Source organism: Canis lupus, chromosome 32, assembly GCF_048164855.1.
Source record: "Canis lupus baileyi chromosome 32, mCanLup2.hap1, whole genome shotgun sequence".
NCBI lineage: Eukaryota > Metazoa > Chordata > Mammalia > Carnivora > Canidae > Canis > Canis lupus.
In genome coordinates, this window is record NC_132869.1 from 19,237,376 (window position 1) to 19,258,205 (window position 20,830).

Sequence of the window (20,830 nt, forward strand, 5' to 3'; positions counted from 1 at the left end):
CTTGGAAACTAGCCTTTTCTCTGATATGTCATTTGCAAATATCTTCTCCCATTCTGTAGGTTGTCTTTTACTTTTGTTGACTGTTTCTTTTGCTGTGCAGAAGTTTTTATCTTGATTAAGTCCCAGTAGTTCATTTTTTATTTTGTTTCCTTTGCCTTCATAGCTGTACCTTGCAAGAAGTTGCTGTGGCCAAGTTCAAAAAGGGTGTTTCCTGTGTTTTCCCCTAGGATTTTGATGGATTCTTGTCTCATATTTAGATCTTTCATCAATTTTGAGTTTATCTTTGTGTATAGTATAAAAGAATGGTCTAGTTTCATTCTTCTGCACGTGGCTGTCCAATTTTCCCAGCACCATTTATCAAAGTGACTGCCCTTTTTCCAGTGGATATTCTTTCCTGCTTTGTTGAATATTAGTTGACCATAGAGTTGGGGCCCATTTCTGGATCCTCTATTCTGTTCCATTGATCTATGTGTCTGTTTTTGTGCCAGTACCACACTATCTTGATGACCACAGCTTTGTATTACAACTTGAAATCCGGCATTGTGATGCCCCCAGCTTTGGTTTTCTCTTTCAATATTCCCCTGGCTATTCGGGGTCTTTTCTGATTCCGCACAAATTTTAAGATGATTTGTTCCAACTCTGTGAAGAAAGTCCATGGTATTTTGATAGGGGTTGCATTGAACATGTAAATTGCCTTGGGTAGCATAGACATTTCCATAACATTAATTCTTCTAATCCATGAGCATGGAATATTTTTTCATCTCTTTGTGTCCTCCTCAATTTCTTTCAGAAGTGTTCTGTAGTTTTTAGGTTATAGATCCTTTACGTCTTTAGTTAGGTTTATTCCTAGGTACCTTAGGGTTTTGGGTGCAATTGTAAATGGAGTTGATTCCTTATTTTCTTTCTTCAGTCTCATTGTTTGTGTATAGAAATGCCACTGATTTCTGTGCATTGATTTTGTATCCTGACACATCGCTGAATTGCTGTATGAGTTCTAGCAATCTTGGGGTGGAGTCTTTGGGGTTTTCTATGTACAGAATCATATCATCTGTGAAGAGAGTTTGACTTCTTTGCCAGTTTGAATGCATTTTATTTCTTTTTGTTGTCTGATTGCTGAGGCTAGGATTTCTAGTACTATGTTGAATAACAGTGGCGAGAGTGGACATCCCTGTCGTGATCCTGATCTAGGGGAAAGGCTTTCAGTTTTTCCCCACTGAGAATGATATTTGCTGTGGGTTTTTCATAGATGGCTTTTAAGATACTGAGGAATATCTGAGTGTAGGATATTCCTACACTCTGAAGAGTTTTGATCAGGAGTAGATGCTATCTTTTGTCAAATGCTTTCTCTGCATCATTGAGAGTATCATATGGTTCTTGTTTTTTCTCTTGTTGATGTGATCTATCACGTTGATTGTTTTACGAGTGTGGACCCAACCTTGCATCCCAGGGATAAATCCCACTTGGTCATGGTGAATAATGTTCTTTTTTTTTTTAAGATTTTATTTATTCATGAGAGACACACAGAGAGGGGGGCGGTGGGCAGAGACATAGGCAGAGGGAGAAGCAGGCTCCATGCAGGGAGCCGGACATGGGACTCGATCCCAGGTCTCCAGGATCAGGCCCTGGGCTGAAGGCAGCGCTAAACTGCTGAGCCACCCGGGCTGCCCTGAACAATGTTCTTAATGTACTGTTGGATCCTTTTGGCTAGTATCTTGTTGAGAATTTTTGCGTCAGTGTTCATCAGGGATATTGGTCTATAATTATCCTTTTTGGTGGGATCTTTGGTTTTGGAATCAAGGTGATGCCTCATCAAACAAATTTAAAGTAGTCATCCCTTTCTATCCTTCGGAACAGCTTTAGTAGAATAGGTATTGTTTCTTCTTTAAATGTTTGATAAATTCCCCTGAGAAGCCATTTGGCCCTGGACTTTTGTGTCTTGGGAGGTTTTTGATGACTGCTTCAATGTCCTCCCTGGTAATCAGCCTGTTCAGGTTTTTTCTTTCTTCCTGTTCCAGTTTTGGTAATTTGTGGTTTTCTAGAAATGTATCCATTTCTTCTAGATTGCCAATTTGTTGGCATATAACTATTCAGAATACATTTTTAAAATCGTTTGTATTTACTTGGTGTTGGTTGTGATCTCTCCTCTTTCATTCATGATTTTATTAATTTGAGTCTTTTCTGTTTTCTTTTTAATTAGGCTGGCTAATGGTTTATCTATCTTATTAGTTCTTTCAAAGAACCAACTCCTGGTTTTGTTGATCTTTTCTAAAGTTCTTCTGGTATCTATTTCATTGATTTCTGCTCGAGTCTTTATTAACTCTCTTCTTCTGCTGGGTGTAGGTTTTATTTGCCATTCTTTATCCAATTCCTTTAGGTGCGAGGTTAGCTTGTGTGAGTTTTTCCCGATTTTTTGAGGGATGCTTATATTGTGATGTATTTCCCTCTTAGGACTGCTTTTGCTGTATCCCAAAGATTTTGAATGGTTGTATCTTCATTTTTATTAGTTTCCACGAATCTTTTAATTCTTCTCTAATCCTGGTTGACCCATTCATCTTTTAATAGTATGCTCTTTAACCTTCATGTGTTTGTGTTTCTTCCAAATTTCTTCTTGTGATTGAGTTCTAGTTTCAAAGCATTGTGGTCTGAAAATATTCAGGGGACAATCTCAATCTTTTGGTATCGGTTGAGACCTGATTTGTGACCCAGTGTGTGGTCTATTCTTCATTGTTCAGCTTGATTGTCTTCCTTTACTCTATCCTCCAGGTCACTGATCTGTTCTTATGCTTCCTCTAGTGTACTATTCATTCCATCTGTTTTATTTTTAATTTCAGTTATTGAGTTCTTCATCTCTGATTGGTTATTTTTTGTTTTCTATGTCTTTGTTGAGAGTCTTACTGAGTCTTCCACTCTTATCAAGTCCATTGAGTATCTTTATGACCATTTCTTTAAATTGTCTATGAGGCCTATTACATATCTTTGTTTCATTTTGCTCTCTTGCTGTGATTTTATCATGTTTTCATTGGGAAATTTTCTCTTTCTCCTCATTTTGTCTAATGCTGTGTCTATTTCTGTGTGTTTGGAAAGTCAGCTATGTTCAGTCATCTGCAATGGCTCTCTTTGCCTGTAGGGGGCAGGGTTTGGTCCCTGTCTTCTTGAGTTAGTTGGAGGCTGCCTGGATTTGAGTTAGGTCAGACCAGACATTTGCCAGATCTGTAGTAGCGCTGAACTGCAGGGCATTGCCAGGGCCACAGTTGGACTGGTGTGGGTGGTTATTTTTCCCTCTCCCTGGTGACAAAAGTCACTTTGGAAAGGTGTTGGCTCCTGTTGAGGCTACTTGCATACTGCCAGTCTTGTGGCACCACTTCAGGTGGGCTCCAGCCAAGGGCATATTGGAAGGTGCAGGTTGTAGGAGTGTGCAGGGGTGGGGTGCACAATGCCAACAAATCCACTCTGGTCTGCTGTTGAAGGGACCTGCAGTCACCTGGGAAAGATTGTGCTGCCCAGTTGGAGAGGGTAGATCTACAGAAAAGGCACAGGGGTGGGCCAGGTTGTTAGCAAGCTTGGTGGAGAGTGTTGGAGCTGCAATGGTTCCCAAAGGTGTCCATGTATATAGGCTGGAGTGTGAGGGAGGGAAATGGTGCCTACCAACTCTTGTTCTTGGAGAGATCTCCCCAAAAATCTCTGCCTCTGGAGCACAGGCTCTGAGATTAGTAAATAAATCCCCTTCCCATTTATCGTAGGCATTTTTCAAACTGCTGCTTCTATGCTGTATCCTAAAGGGCTGTTTGTTGTGTTGTGTCTTTAATGGCAGGGACTCTGCCTTCCTGGATTTCCCAGAGCTGAGCTTGCTGATTTTTAATGTTAGGCCCCTGATTGTTAGGCACCCCCTGGCTTTCAAAGCCAAATGTTACCAGGATTTGTCTTCCCCCTACAGGTCCTCCATGCTTGGGGTGTCTGATACGGGTTCTAGTCCTCTCTCCTCCTCAGCCCATGGCGTGCCTCCCTCTGTTTGGCTCCAGTGGTGTCTCTGCCCTTCCTACCCTCTTTGATGTGTCCTCTTCTCTACATTTAGCTGTAATGAGTGTGTTCTGTCAGTCTTTAGGTCATTTTCGGGGGTATTTACGCTGATGTAGAGGTTATCTACTTGTATCGATGGGACAGGGTGAGCTTAGGATTTTCCTACTCCACTGATCTTCCTTGGAAGTTCTGTCTTTAAATTCTCAATGAATTTTTAACAGAGGGTCTGTACTTTTATTTGTCAGTGGGCCCTACAGATTTTTTTTAGCTGGTTCTGCCAAAGGGTTATCTTTTCAAAAGGGAATTTGCTATGTCTGCATTTGGAGACCTGTGTCCATGGTTTCTGAGACTGAGAAACTGTGAAGAGAAACTAGATTTTTATTGCATTTAAGGATTCAATTAATAATTTTGTTGGGTTTGGTACCTTTTAGGGTCTTTTTTAGGTTCAAAACTCTTGGGTTTTTAGAGTGATTTTAATAATCCTAAGAGTTCCATTTGTGAGCTTAATGTGCATACTCTTTTCTTCATTTATGGCTGTATCCATGTTTTAATTTATGGCTGTAGCTCTATATATACAGACTGACTAGAATAATAGAATGGTTGCAAACTGAATGGTGGAATTAATTCAAACAGCTGTTTTAGTATGACCAGTGGTTTAATTGGATGGTGTCTTTCTATAGCCCAAATGTCCAGGGAAGCCTAACTGGACCAAGCCATGTCAATTAAGTTTCTGTCCCATGCTGACTCGTGGATCAATAGGTGCCCTTTGACCATAAGCTTCTCATTAGCTGTGGCATTGGCCTGAGACAGGAACAGGACACCTAAACATTGGGCTCCCTGATAAGGTTCAGAAAAATTGTCAAGAATCTGTTTTATTAGCCAGTCCTGCTGCATTCTATCCTGGTAATAAAACACTCAAGAAGTTGTGGATAAAATGGTAACTTTAAGTCTCCAAGGAGTTATAGTTTTAAAAAACATTTGTGTTATTTCCTTTCATAACTCAGGCATGGAGGCTCCAGGTCAATGTATTATTCTGTCAAGTTGGGAGAGAAGCCACCTTCTATCTAATCTTTATATTTATGGGAATCAACAGATGATTCTGTCTTCAGATGAGGATCTATGTAACCTTCCAGAGAATTCAAAATGTCTTTCATCACAGAAGGAAGAATGCTGTGGTCTATTTCCCAAGATGACTTATTAATCTTGGAGATGGGTTTGAGTACCCAGCCTTCGGCTGGCATATATTAATTTCCCCAGTAAGTATAGCACCATGCTGAATATCTCTTGACTCTTAACACATTACATATGTCAAGTGCATGTATCAGCCACCAAACCAGGAAGGCCCTGTCTTCTCATTCACACTATTCTTTCTTTATTCATATTACTTAAATCTGCCAATAAAAAAAATCAGAGAGTTTTTGCTTTGAATGTTTGTACAATCTAGAGTAGAGATGTATTATGGTCTAATGAATGATATCCAATGACAAATTCTGAATTAGGGGAGTTAAAAAGTAATGGAAAGAAAAATGGGAGCCAGAACTCACGAATTTAAGGATTATTTCCCCTTATCAGCTGCCTATCCCAGGACAAGTTACCTAACCTCTCTGGGAGCTCCAATTTTAAAAAATATTCAAATGAGGCTAACATAGAAAAATACAAATAAACTAATATACAAATTCAGAGTGCTTCAAGGAGTTGTTTTGAGGTTTGACATAGATTATTTTGGTGAAAAAAAATTTGTAAACATTGGTCTTGAAAACAAATGGTGATTAAAAATTGAGACAGGAAAATTGTGTAGATTTTATTAATTCACAAGACAGTGATCCTCAATATAGGCTTCTTTTAGAATTCCCAGTGTCTGGGACCCCGGGGTGGCTCAGTTTGTTATGCATCTGCCTTTAGCTCAGGTTATGATCCCAGGATCCTTGGACTGAGCTCAACATTGTGCTCTCTGCTCCCCAGGGAGCCTACTTCTCCCTCTGCCTGCAGCTTCCCTTACTTATGCTCTATTTTTTCTCTCTCTCTGTAAAATAAGTATTTTCTTTAGAAAATAAAAATAAAAATAAAATTCCCAATGTCCAAGCAGCATCCAAATCAAATAAGTCAGAATTTCTGGTATGGGATTCAGAGATCCACATTGCTTTAAAATCTCTCCAGGTCATTCCAATATACAGCCAAACTTGAGGACTTCACAAGGAAAAAAATAGGGAAAGAGAAAGCCACTTTCTTGGTTTGCTTCCTATAGCCTGACTGAGCAATTTACCAAATGATTTCATTATAGGTTCCCTCTGGCACCTAGAATGCAACTAAGCAAATTGCAATTGCTAAAGAAATATATGTTGATAACCCCTCCAAATAACTATGAAGAGAGATGAAAACTCTTCACATTATGTTCATATTATCGAAACTCTTTTCTTATTTAGTGAGTTATTTGTGGAGAAAAGGACAGTAGTGCCTGTCAAAATACTTAAAGGACTTCACATGCAAAATTTGGTGGCATGTTGACCACAGCCACATAGAAAGTAATGAAAGGAAGCAGGAGAGAAAGACTAAGATGTACGGGGGTCCAGCCAGCACGTGTGCACACAGCTTTCTTTGACAGCATGTGGTGTGCACTAGGCAGCCTTTGGTGTCTGGCTGATCGTGAAGGATGCCAGGAAAGTGTGAAAAGCCTTATAAATGTGTCCACTGAACATCACTGACAAGCAACTGGACTCCAGCTCTGCCATCTGTCTCCAGCAGCGTTGCCATCAGCCTTCCAAGTCTGGGGAAGCAGTTCTGTGTTAAATCACTCAGCAGCCTGGGAAAGTGAAGGGTTTTCTTATGGTGCAGAGGTGGCTGCTCTCTAGGTGGTGGTATCTGTCGAAGATGGACAGGTGCTAATGAGCAGTCCCATACAGGGAACTAAGTAAAGGTTTAGAAAGGGTCCCTCCAAAACCTAGAAGGACAGACATTGTTGCCGTGGGCTGGGAATTTTATATATGTGATCACATATAATGTTCACAGTAACTCTCTAAGGCAAGTATTTGTGGTCTCTGTTTTGCAGATTCATTTAAGGGACCAAAAACTTAAATCACACTCTGCAGATCACATGGCTAGGAAGTGACAGAATGGGGGACTTAACCAAGTTGGCTGTCTCTAAATTTTTGACTTCTCTATCATAAGGGCCAAAGTCACCCAAAGGTGATCCATCAATCAACTAAATCTTCACTCAAGCCAAGTAAACCTCTGGGGTCACTATCTATGCTTATACTTTTCTTATACCCTTTACTCTACTGTTATCTATATCCTTTTCATCCCAAAGAGGAAACCAACCTATTACATGACTGTGTAATATCACATAAAGCTTTGCTACTTAGAATGTGATCCAGGAGCCACCAGCAACAGCAATTGGGAGCTTAGTAACACAGAGCAAATACCCTGCATTTTAGCGATTCATTAAAGATTTAAAAGCACTGACCTACGCCATAGAATTGTTTATCTAAAAAGGCATTCAGGTCAGTAATTCTGAAATTTATGTGCATTAGAATTACTTGAAAGGGCATAAAAAAAAATGCAGATTCTAGATTCTTTGCCCGGGGTTGTTGTGTGTGGGTTTTTGTTTTGTTTTTGTGTTTTTAAAGATTTATGTGTTTATTTGAAAGAGAGAGCACACACACATGCATGAACAGGGAGGGGAAGGGCAGAGGAAGAGGGAAAGAGAGAAAATCCTCAAACAGACTCCCTATTGAGCATGGAGCCCAACACAAGTCTCAATACCAGGACCCTGAGATCATGACATGGGCCAAAATCAAGAGCTGGACACTTAACCAGCTGAGCCTTCCAGATGCCCGTGTACAGGGGCTTTTATTTTGGGAGCCACAGGGTGTAATCTGGAGGATATATGTATTTTAACAAGTAGTTGAACTGATTCAGCTAGAGGTGATCTGAGAACAAGACTATGATTAACATTGTCTCAGAAAGTATAGCACCTGACTTGAGTTACAGATGATGAGACTGAACTCAAGGCAAGGGAGGTGATGACAGAGTCATGTAGTGGGTTGGTGACAGAATCAAGATGAGGACTTCAGTCCTGTAAGTAGACTAACCACATCTGGTTCAGGACTGTGGACCTTGGAGAAAATTACTGCCAAGCCTCTGCCCCTTTATTCTTTCTAGAACATTAGAATTCTTCGCCTAATTGCAGTTGATTGACTCCTTGCTGAGAAAGGAGCATTCTGCACATAGTGTTGGAGGAAACAGTGTGTGTCACTGCATCTCACTGAGGTCTTTGCCTTCACAGACCTGGTTTGTAAACTTTGTTTTATTCTTAATGAGTTATGGGATTACTTTAGCAGGAAAGAGTTGGGAGCATAGAGACCCAAGTGAAGCAGTAATACTTGCACCGACATCTGTATGTGCTTATGTGTACATTATCTCATTTAACCCCTGCAACAACTCTATGAGGTACCCTTTTACAGCCAGTAAACTGCAGAGTCAGGGATGAAACCCAGCCTTTTGGCTTCAGGGATTTCTCTGTTGTACAATTAGCACCTCCTGGGAAAGTTAGGAAATTCCACCTAGCGACTTAAGAAGTTGATGGACCATGATTTGTAAACCCAAGAGACCTAATTAAATTTGTTCTTAGATCATTGTTTTAATTTTATTGTCTTGACCATGGAAATTTAATATCATTTCTAGCTTTTTACTATATCCTTTAGAAAGAAAGGCAAGAAAAAGAAACCCTATCTGTCAGATGCTTTTATTCAGAAATTCTTTTCTTTTGGGGTGTGAGATGACATAGTGGAAAAAGCGTAATTTTGGTTAAAATCACGCCTCCTCCATTTATTAGTTATATGATAATGTACAAGTTTTCCTCATATCTCTGAACCTAGTTTTTCTCATCTGTAAAAATGTGTCATTGTGAGAATCATGAAGATATTGTTAATATATAGTCCAACACAAAACTTGGGACCTAGTAGGCATTCAATTTCTCTACATTGTTGCTGAAGTAGAACTAAAAAGAGTTAAGAATTTGTTTGCAATTCTTCCTGCCTTAACTCTCATACTCAAACTTGGTCAAGAGTATGGATATATAGTAAAAAAAAAAATGTGCTCATAAATTTACTTACATCTATTTATATATTTATTATGAGCATGGGCTCATGAATTTTACTTTTTTTCAATGGTTCAGAATTCATCATTGTGCTCAATTTTAGTGTTCAAATTATCCCAATATTTGGCTAGTTGTAATTCTTTTCAGCTAGCACCTTCGTCCTTGAGACATGACCTCATAATTCAAAAACAAAAACTCTTTTTCTTTCTAGAATAACAAGATGTTCCAGGCTCATATTTTACCTACTCTGACCCCTCCCTGGAATCAGCCAGTTATCCAGAGATGCTTGGTTACTTTTAGTGGACAATGATGGTAGAGACCAAAATTTCAGTTTCATATATGATCATTGCTACTGGGACATCTTTAATTCTTAGTCCTTTCAGCAAACAGAGCTTGGAGATATTTTTATGTATATAAGTAACTAAATTCCTTCCTTCCTTCTTTTCTTTTTTCCTTCTCCCTACAGTGTGGTTATCATATTTATTTAAAATACAATTTGTTTCTTTGTACTTCAGGTTTAGGTTTTTCTTTTCTTTCCCTTCTTACTTATTTCATTTTAATTTTTGAATATGTAGAACATTCACATGCTTTACAAAGTCAAAATTCTCTTTCTTTTTTTCTCACACAAAAAATTAACATACTTTATATGTTCTTTACATTTTTTTACTTAATGTTATCTCCTGGAAACTATATCTTATTTGTTCATAGAGATACCCTCATTCTTCTTGAAGGCTGTATACTACTACATTATGTAAATGGATCTTTCAACTAAGCTTCTATGGTTAGTCCAAGTAGTTTTTTATACTTTGTAATTATAAACAATGCTGCATTGAATAACTTTGTGCATATACATTTTTGTATTGTTGGATATATATGTCCAGAGTACATTATTAGAATTCTATTACTTGTTGAAGGGGAAATGTATGTTTTTATTACATGTTTTGAAATGTAATTTTATTACATGTTTTGAAATTCCTCCTCAGGGGAAAATATACTACTTTGCATTCTACCAGCAATGTCTGAGAGAGCCTACTTCCCCATAGCCTTGCCAAAAGAGTAAATTTCCAAGTCTTTGAATTTTTGCCAACCTGATAGGTGAGATTATAGTATAATTTTAATTTGCATTTTACATATTATGAGTGAAGTTGAATATCTTTTATGCATATGTAAGGGCCATTTTATTTCCTTTTGTGAATTATCTATGTATTTTGCCCATTTTTCTATAGTATTTTGTATTATTTCTCAATTGTTAAAATGTGTCATTGTGAGAATCATGAAGATTTTTAAAAATCATCTTATTTTTCATCATGATAAGTGTACTCTTTAATGCCCTATTCCCCTTATCTCCCTACTCACCTACCTTTTGGTAACCATCAGTTTGTTCTCTACAATTGAGTCTGTTTCTTAGTTTGTCTTTCTTTTTTCCTTTGTTCATTTTTTCTTAAATTCCACATATGAGTGAGATCATATGGTATTTGTCTTTCTCTGACTGATTTCACTTGGCGTTTTACTCTCCAACTCTATCCATGTTATTGCAAATGGCAATAACTTCATTCTCTCTTATGGTTGAATAATATTCCAGCATGCACGCACATGTGCATGTGCACACACACACACACACACACCACATCTTTATCCATTTATCTATCAATTAGACACTTCAGTTGCTACCATAGTTTGGCTATTATAAGTAATGCTGCAATAAACATAAGGGTGCATGTATCCCTTTGAATTAATGTGATTGTATTTTTTTTTGGTAAATACTAAATAGTGTGATTCCTGGATTGTAGGATAGTTCTGTTTTTAATTTTTTTGAGGAATCTCTAAACTCTTTGCAACAATGGTTGCACCAATTTGCATTCCCGCCAATAGTGCAAGATGATTCATTTTTCCTCCACTTCTTCACTAACACTTGTTGTTTCTTGTGTTTTTGATTTTAGCCATTCTGACAGGTGTGAGGCGATATTTCATTGTAGTTTTGATTTGCATTTCCTTCATGATGAGTGATGTTGAGCATCTTTTCTTGTGTCTGTTGGCCATCTGGATGTCTTCTTCAGAGAACTGAGTCTTCTGCCCATTTTTATTTTTTAAAAGATTTTATTTATTTATTCATGAGAGACATAGAGGAAGAGGCAGAGACATAGGCAGAAGGGAGAAAAAGACTCTCTGTGGGGAGCTTGATGCAGGACTTGATCCTGGAACCCCAGGATCGATCACAACCTGAGCCAAAGGCAGATGCTCAACCACTAATCCACTCAGGTGCCCCTTCTGCCCATTTTTAAATTGGATTATTTATTTTGGGGGCATTGCATTGTATCAGTTCTGTATATATTTCAGTACTAGACCTTTATCAGATATGTCATTTGCAAATATTTTCTCCCATTCATTAGGTTGCCTTTTAGTTTTGTTGATTGTTTCCTTCACTGTGCAGGAGCTTTTTGTTTTGATGTAGTCCTAACAGTTTATTTTTGCTTTTATTTCTCTTGCCTCAGGAGATATATCTAGAGAAATGTTGCTATAGCCATTAGAGAGATTACTATCTGTGCTCTCTTCTAGGATTTTTATGGTTTCAAGTCTCACATTTAAGTCTTTAAACCATTTTGAGTTTATTTTATTTTATTTATTTTATTTTATTTTATTTTGTAAACGGTGAAAGAAAGTTCTCCAGTTTCATTCTCTCACATGTGGCTATACAATTTTCAACCATTTGTTGAAGAGACTGTTTTTTTTTCTATTATATATATTCATTCCTCCTGTCAAAGATTAATTAGCCATATAGTTGCAGGTTTATTTTTGGGCTGTCGTTCTATTCTATTGATCTGTGTGTCTTTTGAGGGTTTTTTTTTTTTGAGGCAATTTATTTTCTTATTTTATTTTTTTACATTTGTTTTTATTTAAGTTTGATTTGCCAACATATAGTATAACACCCAGTGCTCATCTCATCAAATGCACTCCACAGTGCCTGTCAGTCAGTTTGATGCCAGTTCCATACTATTTTAATTACTACCACTTTGTAATATAACTTGAAATCTGGGATTGTGATACCTTCAGTTTTGTCTTTCCTTCTCAAGATTGCTTTGGCTATTTGGGGTCTTTTGTGGTTCCATACAAATTTTAGGATTGTTTGTTCTAGTTCTGTGAAAAATGCTGTTGGTATTTTGATAGGGATTGTATTAAATATGCAGATTGCTTTGGGTGGTATGGACATTTTAACAATATTTGTTCTTCCAACCCATGAGCATGGAATATCTTTCCATTTCTTTGTATCATTTTGAATTTCTTTCATCAGTGTCTTATACTTTTCAGGGTACATGTCTTTTATCTCTTCAGTTAAGCTTATTTTTTGATATTTTATTGTTTTTATACCTAAAGGAGCTAGAAAAAGAAAAACAAACAAAACTTAAGCCCAACAAAAGGAAGAGAACAATAAAGATTACAGCAGAGATAAATGTGTAGAAACTAAAAAAACAATAGAACAGTGAAACCAGGAGCTTGTTCTTTGAAAAGATCAACAAAATTGATAAACCTCTAGCAAGACTCATTAAAAAAAGAAAAGAAAACAGAGAGAGGACCCAAATAAACAAAATTACCAATGAAAGAGGAGAAATAACAACCACCACCACAAAAATATAAACACTTGTAACAGAATATTATGAAAACCTATATGCCAACAAATTAGACAACTTAGAAGAAATGGATAAATTCCTAGAAACATACAATCTTCTAAGACTTAATCAAGAAAAAAGTGTGAAATATGAACACACCAATTACTAGTAATGAAATTGGATCAGTAATCAAAAAACTCCCAACAAACAAAATTCCAGGACCAGATGGCATCTCAAGCAAATTCTACCAGACATTTAAAGAATGGTTAATACCCATTCTTCTCAAACTATTCCCAAAAATATGAGAGGAAGGGAAATTTCCAAATTCATTCTATGAGGCCAGCATTACCCCAATATCAAAACACCACAAATAAAGGCCAGCAATACCCCAATACCAAAACACCACAAATATTGCAAGCCAATATCTCCTATGAATATTGATGCAAAAATCATCAACAAAATATTAGCAAACTGAGTGGAACAATACATTTTTAAAAATCATACACCATAATCAGAGAGATTTATTCCTAGATTTCAGGGGTAGTTCAATATTCACAGATCAACTGACATGATAGATCACATCAATAAGAGAAAGAACAAAAAACATATGATCATTTCAATAGATGCCAAGAAAGCATTTGACAAACTACAACACCTATACATGTTAAAAACTCTCAAAAAAGTAAGTCTAGAGGGAACATATCTCAACCCAATAAAGGCCATCTATGAAAAACCCATACCCAAGATCATACTCAATGGTGAAAGATTGAGAGCTTTTCCCATAAGATCAGGAACAGAATAAGGAAGTCCATTCTCATCACTTTTATTCAGCATAGTACTGGAAGTCCTAGCCAAGTCAATTAAACAACATAAAGAATAGAAGGCATCAAACTGGTAAGGAAGAAGTAAAACTCTATTTGCAGATGACATGATACTATGTATAGAAAACCCTAAAGACTCCACCAAGAAACTATTAGAACTGATAAAAGGTTCTTTTAAATATTAGGTATGTCAGTCCATTATCTGTGATATATATTTTACAGTATTTCCTCCTAATTTGTTACTTGTCTTTTACCTGGTTTATGGTGCTTTTTGCCACTTAAAACATTTTGATTTTTATGCAGTCAAATCTATCAATCTTTTCTTGGATTACATCAGATTTTTTCATCATAATTAGAAAGCTTAAATCTTACTATGTGATTTTAAAGGCTATGGAAATATGCTAAAAACTAGCTATATCACAAAGGAACAAGCTTTGTGATGGCAGAAAAGGCAAAATATTTTGGGGTCTGAGTAGAGTTGCCAGGTAAAATACAGGTTGGATAGCTAAACTTAAATTTCAGATAACAATGAGGGTTTTTTAGTATAAGTGTATACCAAATATTGTACAGGATAAACTTATACTAAAATTATTTGTTATTTGAGTTGAAATTCAAATGTACTGGGTGACTTCCATTTTCCTAACTCTGGGAACCTAGTCCTAAGGAAAGATAAATCCCTAATCTTGGAATATCCTCTGTTGACTATTTAGGTTCTTAGAAATAGATGAGTCCTGGGGTGCTTGGGTGGCTCAGTCAGCTAAGCATCTGACTTTGGTTCTGGTCATGATCTCAGGGTCCTGGGGTTGAGCCCCACATCAGGCTCCCTGCCCAAGAGGGAGTCTGCTTGTCTCTTTCTCCCTGAGCCTCCTCCTTACTTGTGCGCGCTTTGTCTCTCTTTCTCTCTCTCTCTCTCTCATAAATAAATAAAATCTTAAAAAAGAAAAGAGATAGAAGAAATAGTCAGTCCTCCTGACTAAGTGCTCTTGCATTCCATGGTTCTCTTACAGTCGTTAAATTTGTATCTGCTGTTCCTTCTTTTGTCAGATGATTTCTGGTCCATCACAAAAATACCAATTTTCAGAGGCCAGTAGGATGGGGTGCATAGAGCACATACCTGGCTTTTAATTCTGGCCACATGATCCTGGAAAGGTTTTTTATTGCATTTAACCCTCAAATAATATTTACGTTACATAAGTAAATGAATTAAATAGCATTTACATATTATAAGTACTCCATAAGTTTTATCTATTGTTATTTGCTAAGCTCATAATTTTGACAAATATAGTTAAGATAGGTCTTTTCATCAGCAAAAGAGAGATATGAAATCATAGTATTATAGTCTGTTAGTGAGTATACCTATTTCTCAGATAAGAATACCAACACAGAGCTCATCATTATGGTGCTGGGGGCAGAGCTCTTCAATGATGCTTCCTAGTACAAAGGTCAGCTCAGCAGTGAGATGGAAGGTTGGACAATGCTTTGGGACAAAGTAGGATTGAATATAGTACTGGGAATGAATGAAATGGACACAGGACAGAGTCAGGGAATGGAGGGTAGGAACTGACGAGGAAGCCAAGATAGACAATGGGAGAGACTGAGAGGTAAAGAGGATGAAAGGTTAATAAGTAAGGAAAATATTTAAGGAACAGAGTAAAAGCTCAAAAGCAAGGATGAATGTGAGAGAAAGAAGGAAAAAAATAAAGCCAATTAGAGGGAAAATTAGATCATATGAATAAATGGTTGGACAAATAAGTGGGTGAACAAGAAATCAGAAAGTGAAGATGACCATGGAGAAAGGGTTGGCTCACGTATTATAGTTTTTACCTATACTGTCCTATTTAATGTCCATGGTAACTCTACAATCAATGAGAAGGGTGGATATTTTTCCTATTTTACAGAGTGAGAAATCCAAGCCTCATAAAGGTAGTTAAATCACTTGCCTAGGATTGCTATATGAATCAATGCAGAGCTGAAATCAGATCCCAGAGTTCCTAGTCTCTCTCCCCACACTACACCCTTGTCCTTAGGGACTGCAGTAAGGAGATTGAAGGGCATGAGATCTAAATGAGCCAGGGCATCTAAAGAACCCAGGCATTTGATATGTTCCATCCAGAGAGAGACCCACAGGCCTACTCCATGGCAGGAACAAGTTCTGAATTGTTCCAATCCTTGTAAAAATACAAATGGAATTCTGTCTGGCTCTAAAACTAGGAGGCATACTCCTCCAGATAATTTCTCTTTGATCTAGGTGATCCTCCACTATTTGCAAAGTGAACCGTAAATTTGGTTTCACTTCACTTATTTTCAAAACCTGCAGGCTACCCACTTGTCACAGAAGCCAGAGTGCAGCCTCCCATCTCCAAGCTCATCTTCCAGAGTTTAATCCATGTCCTTTTGATGGGGCCAATGTACTAATTGGCAGACAACCAGAGAAAGCACAATTTTCCTATAACTACTCTGAATTCCTCTTTTGATGTCCGGTTACAATTCTCTCCACATGCTGCAGTGCATACAATTTCATCTGAATCAAATCCAGTTCTGATAATGCTGGGAAGCCACCACACTGCTTGAGGGGAAAGATGCATATGCATAATTCTTTTCCACGGTAAGAAGAAATCTGGTAGAAAAGATTGTCATCAAAATAATGGTGCTTCTTTCCAAAAGTTTTCTGCTATCTGTGTGAAGTCATCTTATTCAGTCTTACCTCTTTTGGTCATAGTCTTATCAGCACATGTTCAAAAAAGATAAACAAAACAAACACAGTCCCTAATGACAATAAGAATACCATCTTGGGGAAGCAACAAAATACCCTTATGATCCTTCATGTGACTTGTACTCCTCTTGACTTTCAAAAGTGGTTGGCTGGGGTGCTAGGGTGCCTCAGTTTATTGAGTGTCCACTCCTCAGGTAGTGATCTCAGGGTCATGGGATCAAGCCCCAAGTTGGACTCTGCACTCAGCAGGGAGTCTGCTTGGGATGATCTCCCTCCTCCATTGCCCCTCCTCCCATTCTTCTTTCTCTCCTTCTCTCTCAAAATGAATAAATCTTTAACAAGGGTTGTGGGAGGGAGCTGGAGAAAGACCACAGAGGTGGTGAGTGTTGAAGTGTAGCAGGAATCTTGTGAGGTCCAGGAACAATGGACTTCTCAATGCTTATGCCTAGTCACAGAGCATGAGCTTGATAAGTGCACCTATCTGCCTATCTCCTTTGTATCCATTCCTATCTTTATCACAGTTTTCTCTCTCTGGCAGAGACTTCCTAAGACAGTACTCAAGCAGAAAGTAATGCTTTATCACAGCATTTCTACTTGAATTTCTACCATGTGCAAGACTGTGATCTATGTTCCAGTTTACCTTGTCTCTTATGCCTGCTAATTAGCCTTAACACAATTAGCCCTTGAAATATAAACATAATGATTTTGTTCTTCTTTCCAGTTCTATTTGGCACCAGCCATCATAGACTGGGCTAGGCAATAACTGAAATATAGCTCACTCCCCACTAATCTCTACCTTCTTTGTAATACCCTCACTTTGAGTGTGGTCTAGATCTAGTGATGTCCTTCTAACTCATGGAATACAACAAAAATCATAAGATTTTACTTCCAAGATTAGGTTACAGAAGGTTGTGATTCCTGTCTTGCTCTTACTCCCTCAGTTGTACTCACTTTGCCCTCTCATTGCTCACTTTGATGAAGCCAGCTGCATTGTGAACTACTTGAAGAGGCCTGCAAGGCAAGGAAATAAAGGGGGCCTCTGGCTACTAGCCAGTGGGGGAACTGAGACCCTCAGTCCAATAGCTCTTAAGGAAATGAATCCTATCAACAATCATGTAAGTGATATTGGAAATGGATACCTCTCCAGTCAAATCTTCAGAAGAGATTATAACTCCAGCCGTGTGAGAGATAGAGCAGAGGACCCAACTAAGCCATGCCTCAGCACATTCTCCCATAGTAGATGGGAGATTAATAGTAGATTAAATAATTACAGATTGATGGAAATGTCAACATTCATTTCAAATAATTCACTTACAATGTTTATTAAGTATCTATTACATGCTAGGTACTAAGGATGAAGTGATGAATAATAATAGACACAAGCCCTGCCCTCATAGAGTTTACCACCTAGAGAGGAAGTTTGATATTGACCCTGGTCAATTACATAGCAAATGTGTTAGGTATTAAGTTTCCTAAAGGAAAGGTGCATGTGCTGCAAGAATATCAGAAATAAAGGGATTTTGCCTAGTGAGGAAAGTCACGGGAGACTCTGTAAAAGTGATAACTGAGGTAAATTCTCAAGGGTCAGTGGGAGTTCATTTGGCAAAAGTGAGTAGGGGAGGTGAAGGATAGGAGGAAGCATTCCAGACAAAGGGAACAATGTGTGCAAAGTAGCATCTTTGAAGTACTCCAAGATTTTTTTATTTTTTATTTATTTTTTGTATATATTTTTTATTGGAGTTCGATTAATATAAAAATTTTTTTAAATAAATTAAGTACTTCAAGAAAGCCAGTAAGTCTTGAGATTACAGAGTGAAGAGGGGTGTGATGTTATTTATTTATTTATTTATTTATTTATTTATTTATTTATTTATTTATTTTGTATATATTTTTTAGTGGAGTTTGATTAATAATAATTTTTTTTTAATGAAGTTCTTCAAGAAAGCTAGTAAGTTTGAGATTAAAGAGTGAAGAGGGGTGTGATGTGAGATGAAAGAGACATAGGCGAGGGCCAGACCTGACCCTATTCTAGGCCAACTTTGAATAATGGGCATCTTAGGAATATCCAGAAAATTCATATAACTACTACATTCTCTTGGTAGCATTATAGCCAAGCATTACAGCCAAATTCTTTGGCCCTATTTTAGGGAGCTGTCTTTTTGAGATTGGTTTAATGATACCCTTAAAAGAAATCACTCACTCCCCACTAATGAAAGGCCTCATCCCTGACCACAAAGAGTATGTGTTCTAGTTGGAGACTCCTCATTGAAAACACAACAGTCTCTGAATCACAACAGTACAGTGCACATAAAATAATAAATCAAATCCCTAACTGCCATAATAGAACTCACAATTAAATTACCCTTGGTAGAGGAAAGGGGAGATAAATGAGGAGTGAACCCCATTTAGTCTTGGCTATACCCAAGCCCACTTTCGAGTCTCTTTTTGCCTAGATGAGTCTCAGGCCTCTTGAAAGATATGGCACAGTCTGGCTCAAGAGAGGAAAGGTAGAGATCTCAAAAAATAAATGAAGACAAAATGAAATTGATGGAAGATTGCATAAGCAGAAGGAACCAAGAATACTTATAGGGAATTTCTGTGCTGAATGGTTTAAAGCCAGCATTCCCTCAAGGACGCTACTGCCATTCTGCTCATTTTATACAGAAATGATAGAGGTGGCAACCACGTGTAACTCACATGGCTGGCACAAGTTGATGTTCCATAGATATTTTTTGGACAGTTTGAGGAAAAGGTCATTCATTATATAGGAGCCCCTTCATTCACTATGGAGACAGAGGTTTCCACAGAAAGTATCACATGGTTTATGAACTGAAGGTCCTATAAATTGTAGGTCTAAGGTCTACCTTGAGGATGCATCTGTGTGTCTTGCTGAGACATCCTATCTCTTTCTCCTCTTCCTCTAACTTCAAGATGTAGCCAGTTTGTGTGGATGACTCCACAAGACTTCCTATAAGGCAAGGATACTGCAGCAGATCTCTGCCATGGACAGAAGAGGTGGTGTGTGAACCTATCCATGAAAGTTTTGCTCATGAACTTCTTTCAGAGACCCACTACCTGAACTCACTCCTGAATACTTGGAATTTTAGTGGATCTTGGGAAACCTTAACTGTCTTCAATGATCTTGACTGCAGGGTTATAGACTCAGATTCAACCATCAGTGAAACAAGAAAAAAAAAAAAAACACCCATGGAATTTTTAGGAATATGCAGGTTTTTGCTGATTAAAAATGGTCCCCATTTGTTAATTACAGTGTTTCTTGTACACTACTATATATGTTTTATGTCAGTCCACTTACAAAAATCCTTAAAGATGGTGCCATTATCTTCATTTTACAGTCTTGGTGGGGAAACCAAGACTCAAAAAGGTTAAGATAACTTCTCCAAGATCATAAAGTAGCAGAGGTGGAATTTTAACTCAGATGGGTCTGTTTCTGGAAACCAGCAGCTCAATACCAACATCATGTGCTCCTCAAAGTTTTATGTGACTCCCCATTCACTAAGCCCCCATTGGACTCTGAACACACTCAAATTACAAGCTTAAAATACTGTATAGTAATTATTTAAGATTTCATGAAATCCTCTTTGAGGTCATAGCCTAGCACTGTGCCTGGCATATAGTGGGCCCTCCAATATTTATAGAATAAATGCATGTGAATTAAGGGATTTCTCTAGAAATAAGGTACAGACTAATTTTAGAGAAAAGAATAGCAATTATTCTAAGGAGCCAACCAGAGACTGCTTACTGTCTTCCTTTTCTGACTCCAGAAGAGAATTTTCCTTTTTGAAACAGATACCCAGCCTCTTCCATTAGCTAACAGAGGGCCTTGGAAGCGTCAGGAAGCCAGAACCCCTCTACTGCACTCCATCCCTCCCCCAGACCTCCATCAGAGCATCCTGATCTGAACACAGAGCCTGGGGCCCTAGGCACATACTCTTTAAGAAGTAGAAACACCTTTTCTATGGGGTGAGACCCAAGAATGACTTAGCATGACTCAGTGAGAGCCCAGGGAAAGTGAGGGCTGCTGTGGTTTCTCCTCTTTCTGTGGAAAGGTCAGCCAATCCTGGGCCTGGGCTCTCCCATGGGGCCTGAGATGCTAGCCTTGTCTCCGCTCTATTCACTTGGCCCCACAACTCCTCCTTCACTTCCCTCAGAGCCAGGGTGACACCTCAGTGGACTCAACATCTGAATCATATGAGGAAGTCTAGAGGGAGGAAGTGAGAGGTGAGGATACATGTTCCTTCCCCAGCTGAATGAATAGTTCTACTAGTCATAATAACTGGCAGTCACTGGGCATGTACAGTAAGCCAGCCACTGTGTGAAGGGCTGTAATGCACTGTAAGTATTCTTCCTCTTACTAAGTACTTACTCTGTACCAGTCACTATTCCGGAAGCTTTACAAGAATTAACTCATTTAATCCTCACAATAACCCCATGAGGTAGACTCTACTAATCTTATCATTTTACAGATAAGAAAACTGAAGCAGGCAGAGAATAACCAACTTGCCCAAAAGAGCTTCTTGTAGCTCACCAAACCCAGGGAGCCTGGTGTCAGAGCCCA

General features: G+C 38.1%; 1 long non-coding RNA gene across 1 annotated transcript in view; it reads left to right on the forward strand.

Annotated features, from left to right (window-relative positions):
• Positions 1 to 20,830, forward strand: part of LOC140622743 (uncharacterized) — a 120,264-nt gene that overhangs the window by 57,680 nt on the left and 41,754 nt on the right. The gene's annotated exons all lie outside the window — the stretch shown is intronic.